Genomic DNA, 13,360 nt, shown 5'->3' with positions numbered 1-13,360 from the left:
TTGTGAAGAAATAGCCTAAATATAATTAATTTCAAATTGGCTCCATATTTTAACAAAAAATAATTTTGATTTAGTCTCAGGTTTACCAAGCTAAAATAAAACATACTGCCAAGTACAATAACCAAGAAATGGAAATACCAGACTATCTTATCTGTGTCCTGCGAAACCTATATGAGGGTTAAAATCAACAGTAAGAAGCTTGTATGGAACAACTGACTAGTTCAAGATTGAGAAAGGAACATGACAAGGCTGTTTATTGTCACTCTACTTATTTAACTTATATGCAGAGTATATGATGTGAAATGCCAGGCTGGGTTAGTTACAAGCTGGAATCAAGATTGCTCGGAGAAATATCAACAACCTCAGATATGCAGGTGATACAACTTTAATGACAGAGAGTGAAGAGGAGCTAAAGAACCTCTTGATGAGGGTGAAAGAGAAGAGTGAAAAAGCTAGCTGAAAACTCAATATTAAAAAACAAAGCAAAACAAACAAAGATCATGGCATCCAATCCCATCACTTTGTGGCAAATAGATGGAGAAAAGAAAAGGTGGAAGCAGTGACAGGTTTCCTCTTCTTGGACTCTAGAATCACTGCATGGTGACCACAGACGTGAAATTAGAAGACAATTGCTTCTTGGTAGGAAAACTATGACAAACCTAGACAGTGTGTTAAAAAACAAAGACATCACTTTGCCAACAAAGATCCATACAGTCAAGGCTATATGGACAGTAGTCATGTATGTATGTGACAGTTGGACCATAAAGAAGGCAGAGTGCTGAAGAATCAATGCTTTTGAACTGTGGTGCTGGAGAAGACTCTTGAGAGTCCCTTGAACTGCAAGGAAATCAAACACATCAGTCTTAAAGGAAATCAATCCTGACTACTCACTGTAAGGACTGACGCTGAAGCTGAAGCTCCAATATTTGGCCACCTGATGCAAAGAGCTGACTCATTGAAAAAGACTCTGAGGCTTGGAAAGCAGAAGGAGAAAAGGGCATTAGAAGATGAGATGGTTGGATGACATCACCAATTCAACGGATATGAACTTGGGCAAATTCTGGGAGATGGTGAGGGTCAGGTGAGCCTGGCGTGCTGCAGTCCATGGGGTTGTGAAGGGTTGGATATGACTTGGCAACTGAACAACAACAGTAACCAAGGTAATTCAAGTCCAAATTCTGCTTTTACTTGAATTTATCAGATTTCTGCCTCTATCTTATAAGCTTTAATTATCTATACTTCATAAAAAATGACTCAAAAACTTGGTCATTTCTTCAAAGAAGACATACAGATGGCTAACAAACACATGAAAAGATACTCAACATCACTCATTATCAGAGAAATGAAAATCAAAACCACAATGAGGTACCATTTCACGCCCATCAGAATGGCTGCTATCCAAAAGTCTACAAGCAATAAATGCTGGAGAGGGTGTGGAGAAAAGAGAACTCTCTTACACTGTTGGTGGGAATGCAAACTAGTACAGCCACTATGGAGAACAGTGTGGAGATTTCTTAAAAAACTGGAAATAGAACTGCCATAGGACCCAGCAATCCCACTGCTGGGCATACACACCAAGGAAACCAGAATTGAAAGAGACACGTGTACCCCAATGTTCATCGCAGCACTATTTATAATAGCCAGGACATGGAAGCAACCTGTATGTCTATCAGCAGACTAACGGATAAGAAAGCTGTGGTACATATACACAATGGAATATTACTCAGCCATTAAAAAGAATACATTCGAATCAGTTCTAATGAGGTGGATGAAACTGGAGCCTATTATACAGAGTGAAGTAAGCCAGAAAGAAAAACACCAATGCAGTATACTAGCACATATATATGGAATTTAGAAAGATGGTAATGATAACCCTGTATGTGAGACATCAAGAGACACAGATGTATAGAACAGTCTTTTGGACTCTATGGGAGAGGGCAGGGGTGGGAAAATATGGGAGAATGGCATTGAAACATGTAAATTATCATATGTGAAATGAATCGCCAGTCCAGGTTTGATGCATGATACAGGGTGCTTGGGGCTGGTGCACTGGAATGACCCAGAGGGATGGGATGGGGAAGGAGTGGGAGGGGGGTTCTGGATGGGGAACACATGTACACCCATGGTGGATTCATGTCAATGTATGGCAAAACCAATACAATATTATAAAGTAAAAAAATAAATAAATAATAAAAAACAAAACAAACAAATAAACAAAAATAAAAGTGTTGCTAAGATTGATGTCAAAAAAAAAAAATACTTGGCTCACATGTTTAGTGAGATGTGAAAGCTTCTTTGGACAACTAGTACATCTTTCTCCCCCTTAAACTGTATGCAGGAGCTTAAGGCTGTTACAGTTGAACACAAACCCATGTTACAGTTGAACGATACTTTTTCCCCATGGCATAAGTAGTGTTTCTTTTAAGGAGACTTTCCTCTTAACAACTACCATTTGAAATCCACTGGGTCACTATATATTTACTTGAGTCTACTTCTTACCCCATATTTTCATTATCATTTTAAACAACAAATAGAATCTCAGTTTTCATGTCATATTCCTTTTTCCATGAAGGTAAAAGGAATGATTAAGAAATTTATAAAAGTTGAATAGCTCCTACTTCCTCCCATCACCACTTCACTGAAGAGACTTAGAGGTCTCACTTCATTCTGAGACTCCACAATATCAAACTCAGAGGACTGTATTCATGTTCCAGATCTCAAAACTATCTACTCAGAGGGTGATATTTTTGTCTTCATTTAAAAAACTCTAGAATCCAATTTGTCATATAATCAATGGTGAACAACAAAGGCAGTTACATGAAAAAGACAGTTCTTATCATGGGAAATGTCACCTCTATGTTTTTAAACTTCCAATACTATATATTTTTTCTTCCAAATATTTCAGGGTGACAAGCAATTTCTTATCTTTTAAAGTGTAACTTTCAGCCTAAGTAACAGCTTCTTAAAAGTTGTTTTGATCACCTCAACTTCAAAATAAGCATCTCAAAGGAGAAAATTGCAAAATAACATTTTTGTTCTAATGTCTTATTTTTCTAGCTATAAATACTTAGTCATTCCAAACAAACAAAGGAAGTGGAAAACAGTTCCCTTGGTCATAGGAGTATGTCCATATTAATTAAAGTAATTAATAATAACAAAGGTCTTATTAAGTTCTGAGTATTGTTATGCACAGACACTTAAATTCTCCAAAAAGACTTCACATCTCCATATAAGATGATTACTTATACCATATGGCACTGAACACTAGTATTTTAGTGGCTTTAGATAATAAGAATCATTTATTTTGCTCATGAATTTATCACTTGAGCAAGGGTTGGTAGGAAAGGCTTGTCTCTGTTCCACTCATTGTCAGCTGGAGCAGCTTGATTGTGGGCAGAGAATCTACTTCCACATTGCTGGCAAGTTGGTACTGACTGTTACCTGGCAGTGCAGCAGAGACTGGAGATGAAGCCTTAATTTTGTCCCATGTAAACCTGCTCATATTGCATCAGCTTCCTCCCAGTAGGGTAACTGCATTCCAAGGGCAAAGCATGGTGACACAGAGAGCCAGAGATATGCCCTACAGTTTTGTTTATTTTTTCACCCTACTTTGAAAATCAGAGTCTTGTGTGCACTCTGTTCTGTTCACTAGAAGCAAGTCATTAAAGCCAGTCAAAACTCAACCACATTCAAGGCAATGGGAATTAAACTCAATGTCTTGATGGGAGGAAGGTCAAAGGATTTGTGGACATAGTTTTAAACTATCAGAACATCAAACAAGGGATGCTAGGAATAAATGCTAGGTAAATTCTGAAGAGGTAGAAACATCAATTCTTCCTTGAATTATAGTTGTTAAATATCTTTTATTGAAGTCCTAGCATGTGTTCTATATCCCTTTTCAAGAATACTTAGACATATTCTAAGTATTTTTCATTTTGCAGATGAAGAAATCCACAATCATGGTAGGAAGGGATTTGCCCAAGTTTACATAGATGGTAAAAGGTAGAACCAAGGACTTCATAATTGGCCTTTTCCACTACCCCATGCTAAAATTCCAAGGAGCAGTATGATTTAACTCAGGATTTGACAATGGGATGAGACTTGAGTGGTCAGAGAAGAACAGGATGTCCACATTCTCTCTCTGGAGAATGATGTGATAAAAGATACAGGACAGTACCAGATAATTTTTAAAAGAATCATTGGCTAGACCAGCATATTTATGTGCACTGTCTTGGTGGTCATGTCTGAGACAGGTATGGAATGAAGATAGGTTACTGTTCCTTGCTATCTGAGAGGTCTGGGCAAAGACTGGCAGAAGTCTTTCTAGACTAGTCAACTCTAGTCAACTAGAGTAGGTTCTAGTTTATTCTCAGAGGGGTCAGGGACTGTGAAGAGGGGGCTGGGTTGTGGAAGAATTAGCAGATTCGACCTATGTCAGTCATCCTAGAATAACTACATACAGTTTAGCAGGTAAAATTTCAGTTGATTTCAAAGATTTCAATTACATACATTGTAATTTCTAGAAGTATCATCCCCTCAGAATTTGGTCTTACCTTTCCTCCATAAAGAGCATCTGGTGCTCAGTGCAAATGTTGGTCTCAGGCATATTAAATATTTTCCTATGTTCTTCTTTAAGCAGTTGTGCCATATTACTGTCTTGAGTTATAAGAAGTGTTACGTCCACTGAACTATTTTGAGTTCTGAAATAAAGTTTTATTTCTTTACTCAATTTTTTTCCCATTTATTTTTGCCTAGAGACACTTTTATAGCACTTACTATGAGCCAGACACAGGGCTATAAGCTTTACAAAGATCAAAAACAAAAACCTCACACATGTCCCTTGTAGTTACTGCTGCTATCATATAATTGGTGGTGGTGGTTTAGTTGCTAAGTCGTGTCTGACTCTTGCACCTCCATGGACTGTAGCCTGCCAGACTCCTCTGTCCATGGGATTCTCCAGGCAAGAATACTGGAGTGGGTTGCCATTTCCTTCTTCAGGGGATCTTTCCAACCCAGGCATCGAACTTGGGTCTCCTGCACTGCAGGCAGATTCTTTACCAATTGAGGGAAGCCCTACTTATTATTACTGTAGTGCAATTCCACTCATCTCACATGTAGCAAAGTAATGCTCAATATTCTCCAACTGAGGCTTTGATAGTATGTGAACCGAGAATTTCCAGATGTTCAAGCTGGATTTAGAAAAGGCAGAGGAGCTAGAGATCAAATTGCCAACATATATTGGATCATAGAAAAACAAGGGAATTCCAGAAAAACATCTACTTCTGTTTCATTGACTAACACTAAAGCCTTTGACTGTGTGGATCACAACAAACTGTGGAAAATTCTGAAAGAGATGGGAATACCATACCACCTTACCTGCCTCCTATACACAGGTCAAGAAGCAACATTTAGAACCGACATGGAACACTGGACTGGTTCAAAATTGGGAAAGGAGTACATCAAGGCTGTATATTGTCACCCTGCTTATTTAACTTATATGCAGAGTACATCATGCGAAATGCCGGGCTGGAGGAAGCACAAGTGGGAATCAAGATTGCTGGGAGAAATATCAATAACCTCAGATATGCAGATGACACCACCCTTGTGGCAGAAAGCGAAGATGAACTGAGGAGCCTCTGAATGAAAATGAAAGAGGAGAGTGAAAAAGTTGGCTTAAATCACAACATTCAAAAAACTAAGATCATAGCATCTGGTCCCATCACTTCATGATAAATAAATGGGGAAATAATGAAAACAGTGAGACTTGATTTCTTTGGCTTCAAAATCACTGCAGATGGTGACTGCAGCCATGAAATTAAAAGATGCTTGATCTTTGGAAGAAAAGCTATGCAAACCTCGACAACATATTAAAAAGCAGAGACATCACTTTGCCAGCAAAGGTCCATCTAGTCAAAGCCATGGTTTTTCAGTAGTCAGGTATGGATGTGAGAGTTGGACCACAAAGAAAGCTGAGCACCAAAGAATTGATGCTTTTGAACTATAGTGTTGGAGAAGACTCTTGAGAATCCCTTGGACAGCAAGGAGATCCAACCAGTCCATCTTAAAGGAAATCAGTCCTGAATACTCATTGGGAGGACTGATGCTGAAACTGAAGCTCCAATTCTTTGATGATCTGGTGCGAAGAACTGACTCATTTGAAAAGCCCCTGATGCTGGGAAAGATTGAAGGCAGAAGGAGAAGGGGAAGATAGAGGATGAGATAGTTGAATGGCATAACCAACTCGATGGACATGAGTTTGAGGAAGCTCTGGGTGTTGGTGATGGACAGGGAAGCCTGGAGTGCTGCAGTCCATGGGGTCACAAACAGTTGGACACGACTGAGCGACTGAACTGAACTGAATGTAGTGCAAGCACAGGAGCTCATCTTCAGTGTTCTCTTTTTTTTTGGTCTGAGTGAGGAAAAGAATAAGTACAAGCTGATCTGGGTTAATCTCAGAGGCCATAAAAGAAAGGATCTTCAAATTTGAAAATTGCCATTTTCTTGAGAAACTGTCTAACTTCTCTAAGTCTTGTTTTCTTCTATCTGAAGTGTCCTGAGAATTTGACGAAATATAGGGCACTGTATGAAAAAGTATGTCATGAAGTAAAGAGTTATCAAAAAATATTGAGTGATACTATGGTAAGGAGAATGAGTGATGGGGCATGTCCCCAGGCCACAGAGGACAGCTTTGGACAAGGACCAAGCTATTGGTCTGTGCTAGTGTAAAGCTTGCTTCAATTCCCAGATCGCTTCATCAACAGATCCTCCTGACTCAGCTCTAGAGCTGCTTCTACTATTGGCTGAACTGATAACTGGATAATATATTGTTTATTAAAAACAACAAAAAGTGGTTTTTTTGGACTATAAAAGCAACTACACATTGTAGGCTTTGCCATATTGGCTTAATCATGATTCTACTGAACATTTAAATTTTACAATTCTTTTTGTTAATACATCTTTTTGGTATTTTTTAAAAAATTGTTACCTTTATCTTCTTCATCACAGATCGATTCTTACCATTGAACTCTAGTGAAGAATTGTGTTAATGATAAATGCACCTTCTGTGACTATATATGAAATTTCAAATAAGACAAAAGCTTGTCTATATCTGTCTATTTATCTATCTACCTATCTAGCAAGGGAGAGAAAGATATATGTAATTTAAAATTTATTTTTATATTACATATATATTTAACATGTAAACCTGTATTTGATTTAACATGTATTTAATTTGCCCCAAGAACTCATTGCCAACTTATTGTAACTTCAACTGCATACTGCAAATATTATAGTAACAAAATAATGAACTATTATCTGAAGGGAGGACAAGCTGATCATTATGCTAAATTTTAGTCTTTCAAATATTTTAAAATATTTCTAGTACTTCACAATTAAATATTTTGTAAAAGCAGAATTATCTGTCAGGCATTCCATGTCATATGTATTTCTATTTTTTCTTTATAAAAGCTTATATGTTTTCATAAAAATTCACACTTGCTGAAAATAGAAAGCAAATGGTTTAATCATGGTAAATCTAGCCATAATGTTGACTTGCTCTTTATTTTTAAAAAGAAGTTATAGCTATTAATAATGGTTTTTATTATAACAGTAACACATAACAATAGTAATCGAAACTGTAATAACAATAAGAACATGATAGAAAACATTTATTGAAGACTATTTTTGACAAACTTTCTACAAACATCATATCATTTAGTGCTTATAATAATATATGGTATACATCATATTTTTTCCACCTACAAAGAAACTTAGGCTCAGAGAAGTTACGTGACTCACCCTTGCAATGGTAGAGCTATGCTTTTTTTCCCCATTAAGCCATGATGGTGCGTACAAGAGAGGACACAAAACAGATTACATATTTATGGGATATCCTATGATGACACATTATTTCTGTCAACTTGAGGGCTTTGTCAGATTTCTAATTCTTTTGATAAATCTTGCTACTTTGGAAAAATAGCATGCATTATCAAAATGCTTTAGAATTACAAAATACTTTCACATGTTTTGGCTCTTGTTTTTCTCAGCATTTTTAGTCTCCTTTTACAAATTGGACACTATTATAAAAATATATAATATATATTTCTTATATAATGGATAATATGCATAGAAATAACTAGCTTCTCCCATGTATACACACAGAAAGAGTGCAATGGTTCAGTAAATGAGGGCACACAATTTACACAGGCATGAGTTCACTTTGACAGTCATATTAACAGATGACTCAGTTCAGTTCAGTCACTCAGTCATGTCCGACTCTTTGCAACTCCATGAACCACAGCATTCCAGGCCACCCTGTCCATCACCAGCTCCCAGAGTTTACCCAAACTCATGTCCATTGCATCAGCGATGCCATCCAACCATCTCATCCTCTGTCGTCCCCTTCTCCTCCCATCCTCTATCTTTCCCACCATCAGGGTCTTTTCAAATGAGTCAGCTCTTGCCATCAGGTGGCCATAGTACTGGAGTTTCAGCTTCAACATCAGTCCTTCCAATGAACACCCAGGACTGATCTCCTCTAGGATGGACTGGTTGGATCTCCTTGCAGTCCAAGTGACTCTCAAGAGTCTTCTCCAACACCACAGTTCAAAAGCATTAATTCTTCAGCACTCAGCTTCTCTTTGCAGAGAAGGAAATGGCAACCCACTCCAATACTCTTGCCTGGAAAATCCTATGGATAGAGGAGCCTGGTAGGCTGCAGTCCATGGGGTCACTAAGGGTCGGACACGACTGAGCGACTTCACTTTCACTTTTAACTTTCATGCATTGGAGAAGGAAATGGCAACCCACTCCAGTGTTCTTGCCTGGAGAATCCCAGGGACGCGGGAGCCTGGTGGGCTGCCGTCTGTGGGGTCGCACAGAATCGAACACAACTGAAGTGACTTAGCAGCAGCAGCAGCTTTCTTTATAGTCCAACTCTCACATCCATACATGACCACTGAAAAAACTATAGCCTTGACTAGATGGACCTTTGCTGGCAAAGTAATGCCTCTACTTTTTAATATGCTGTCTAGATGGTCATAGCTTCTCTTCCAAGGAGTAAGCGTCTTTTAATTTCATGGCTGCAATCACCATCTGCAGTGATTTTGGAGCCCGCAAAAATAAAGTCAGCCACTGTTTCCACTGTTTCTCCATCTATTTGCCATGAAGTGATGGGACAGGATGCCATGATCTTAGTTTTCTGAATGTTGAGCTTTAAGCCAACTTTTTCACTCTCCTCTTTCACTTTCATCAAGAGGCTCTTTAGTTCTTCTTCACTTTCTGCCATAAGGGTGGTGTCATCTGCATATCTGAGGTTATTGATATTTCTCCCGGAAATCTTGATTCCAGCTTGTGCTTCACCCAGCCCAGTGTTTCTCATGATGTACTCTGCATATAAGTTAATTAACACCAAACAAATGAAACCTTTGTCCTAAAATTGAGAAAGAAGGCCCTCAAAAAAGTCAGGAAGGAGAGGATGATCCATAGACTCACGATTCTAAAGGCCTTGGCCTACTTCCTGCATTGGAGACTTAAAAACCGTCTGCTGGCTTGCTCTATGTTAGTATGTATCCCAGGCTGTTTCTTGAGTACATATAGTCTTTCTCAGTAAGACTTCCTTATTGCAAAGACTTTACTTAATCCAATGTGGAATAAAATAATAAATAAATAAAGGAATGTAGCATATTTTCAACACATTCTGTCAGTTCTGCTACCACCATAAATATGGAGGTATTCCTACAACTTAATATATCAACCCATCAATCAATTCCAAATAAAACTTAAAACAGGAAAAAGCATGATGCAATACTTGAACTTTCCAAACAAAATGCTTTACTGACACACATTCACTTTTCCTCCCCTGCATACGCTATGGAAAGACTCTTATCAGGCCTTGTTTTCTATCATCTTCCCCTTTCCTTCATAAAGTGGGATATGTAGAGATATTTTAGAAGATCAAGTTCTAAAGAGACACCTGGGAATTTTTTTACAGTTATTTTTTATCACAGAACTTTGAGAATAAATGACTCTCTTAAAATTGATGTTTCCATAGCAATTTAGTGTTTGCCCTATTCTTCCCAAGTACATGATATGCATTTATGAAGTGTATCTGTAACTATTGCAAACCGGGGATTCAAAGCCATGAGTTGTTGTTCAGTCGCTAAGTCGTATCTGACTCTTTGTGACCCCATGGACTTTAGCACTTCAGTCTCCTCTCTGTCCTTCTCTATCTCCCAGAGTTTGCTCAGATTCATGTCCATTCAGTCAGTGATGCTTTCTAACCATCTAATCCTCTGTAATGCACTTTTCCTTTTGCCTTCAATCTTTCCCAGCATCAGGATCTTTTCCAGTGAGTCAGCTCTTCACATCATGTAGTCAAAGTATTGGAGCTTCAGCTTCAGCATCAGTCCTTCCAATGAATATTCAGGGTTGATTTCCTTTAGGATTGACTGATTTAATCTCCTTGCAGTCCAAGGGACTTTCAAGAGTCTTCTCCAGCACAATTTAAAAACATCAAGTCTTCAGCACTCAGCTTTGTTTATGGTCCAGTTCTCACATGCATACATGACTACTGGGACAACCATAGCTTTGACTATATGGATCTTTGTGATTCAATGATATAAATAAGGGTGATCAGTATTGTTTGAGAGGTTATATCATCCAGAGGAAATAGAACTAAATTGCTATTCAGAAGTCTAGGAATATAACTACAGCTTCAGAAGTACAATGTGGATTGTTTAACTTACTAAGGGTTTCCATGGTGGCTCAGCAGTAAAGAATCCACCTGCAACTCAGAAGAAGGGGGTTTGATCCCTGGGTCAGGAAGATCCCCTGGAGAAGGAAATAGCAACCAACTCCAGTATTGTTGCCTTGAAAATTCCATGGTCAGAGGAGCCTGGTGGGCTATAATCCATGGGGTCACAAAATAGTCAGATACTAAATAACAACAAATATACCATTATGAACTTTCCTAGTTGTCCACATCTGTTGCAATAGAAATGACTGTTTACTACTCAGGAAGGTTGGAATAAAGAAGAAATTATTCCAGGTGAATCAGCTAGTCTGTGTTCTTTGAAAGAAAGGTGTTGATCATATTTGAGGTGTAATTCTACATTTGACTGAGTATGAATCAACTCTGAGTGGTATGTGGAGCCTAGAATGGGTTCAAGATTAAGCCAATGAAAAATGAGATTTTATTTTTATTGAAAAATGAGGAATTATCTTCAATTTAAGTTTCAGTGTCATAATGCTGACACATAACTTATGCACAGACAATTCCTCTTAGAGGGAAAGGTCGGGTAATTAATCCATTGCATCACCCATTCACCTATGCGTGCCAGCTGTTTGGGAGAACTTGAAAAAATGATGGAGAATTCTTAATATTCTTTGACAGTACAATATTTGTACTTAGACTCTGACTATTGCAGAACGATGCTTCTCGGTTAGAATAGCCAGTCAATCTCGCCGGATGATGGGAAACAGATGTAAGATTAGGATGCAAAGTAGTTTTCCAGATCCTTGGTCCCAGCATGCTGCACAGTCCAGCCCCAGAGTTAACCAGCCAAGTGCTGACACATGTCTTACAGCAAAATATCCCTCACAGCCACAGTTCAAAGGCCTCGCTACCCTCCAGGGCAATTAATACAGCATCACGTTCAATGGTGCTTGAACCAAATCCATTGAATCCTCGGGGGAGAAATAATGAAGCAATCGCAGAGCTCAGACAAGAGCTGTATGCACTGGTGGCTAACGTTTCAGTCTCTGAAAACGTAGCTTTTCCCAATAGCACGAGCAGGATAGGGTTACAGACTTACTCCAAGGGAACTGTGAGCAGGTTGTGTAATCTACGTGTGGGACAGTTCTTGTAAGATAGCATAAAAGCTAAGCATAGTCATTTAGTAAGAAAGCAAAACTGGAGGCAGAAGGGAGGGAGAGAGGCAGAGAAAGACAGGAGGAGAAAGAGGAAAGAGAAGAAGGAGGAAGAGAGAGAGAAAGGAAGGAAGGGAGGAAGGGAAGGAGAAAAATCCATCTACAGCTGTTCACTTTGCCATAGTACAGGTTTTCAAGTTTGATTTATTGGAGATAATTAGAAAATTGTATTAGTTTATGCAACAAAAATGTACTACCTTAATAAAACTGGAAGTCACAATCGGTGTGCCCTACCAAAAGCAGTAAAGGTCCTTTCTGAGACAGATGGCAAACCTGGATTAATTCCATCCAGAGAAATAAAATCAAAGATGATGTTTTTCTCAGTTGTCTTCAGCATTCCTTAAGGCTTACTGCATTTGAAAAGGTAGCAAACCAACCACATCAGCTAAATATGAAAAGAAAATCTAAACTGTAACAAGGTGTTTTGCAATCTCTTATATGCAAATTCTGAGTAAATATTTTCACTTTTGAATGGACCAGGAAACAAGTGCCAAGACCATGAGCTTCTAAAGCTGCCCAGGACCCTGGCAATGACGGGCTTTTTCAGAGGTCACATTAGTTTTAGGTCATGGCATCATGCAGCATTTTGTGAGGAAGCAATAGGACTTCTCTGGTAGCTCAGACGGTGAAGAATCCACTTGCAATGAAGGAGAACAGGGTTCAATCCCTGGGTTCGGAAGATCCCCTGGAGAAGGGAATGGCTACCCACTCCAGTATTCTTGCCTGGAAAATTCCATCGACAGAGGAGCCTGGTGGACTCTAGTCCATGAGTTCACGAAAGAGTCAGACACGACTGAGTGAGTAACACACACATACAAGGAAGCAATAATTCAGTGCCCAGGAAGAATAATTCAATACTGCAAGGTGCCTCACTTTCTCAGAAGCTGAGAAAACAAAATTTATTTAACGTTCAATCACACAATGCAGATTTTCCATAGTTTGCATTATTTGTGGTCCATGGGCACCCCTTATTCACTCTGCCCATCAGCTGGGTCAGGGAGACAGCAGGACTACCCCATGGCATGCACCCAGGCTGCAACTGAGCAGAATATATTTGTAGTCCTTGTTCCTTTTCCCCCTCTTTAAAATGTACACAAGTAATGCACTGTTCACTAAAGAAAACACAACTGCACAAAAATTAAAATTCCAGTCACTTAAGGATAACCGTGTTAAATCTTGATGGATGTTATCCTATATTTTACTCTCTGCCTGTGTACATACAAAGATGAATGTATGAGCAAAAGCCCACAGGGATCTATACAAAGGTAGGTATTATGTTGGAGAGATTGAGAGTGTGGTCTCGGGCAGTCAAACTGCCCCAGTGTAAAGATCACATTTGTCACTTACTAGCTGTTTTATCTTTGGTGAACACCTTCATGTCTTTAGTGTAATTTCTTCACCCAAACCCAGTAAATCAGGGATAATATCAATG

The sequence above is a fragment of the Giraffa tippelskirchi genome, chromosome 3 (assembly GCF_054371585.1).
Source record: "Giraffa tippelskirchi isolate mGirTip1 chromosome 3, T2T-mGirTip1v1.2.pri, whole genome shotgun sequence".
Taxonomy (NCBI): domain Eukaryota; kingdom Metazoa; phylum Chordata; class Mammalia; order Artiodactyla; family Giraffidae; genus Giraffa; species Giraffa tippelskirchi.
Note: the sequence above shows the minus strand (reverse complement) of the source record.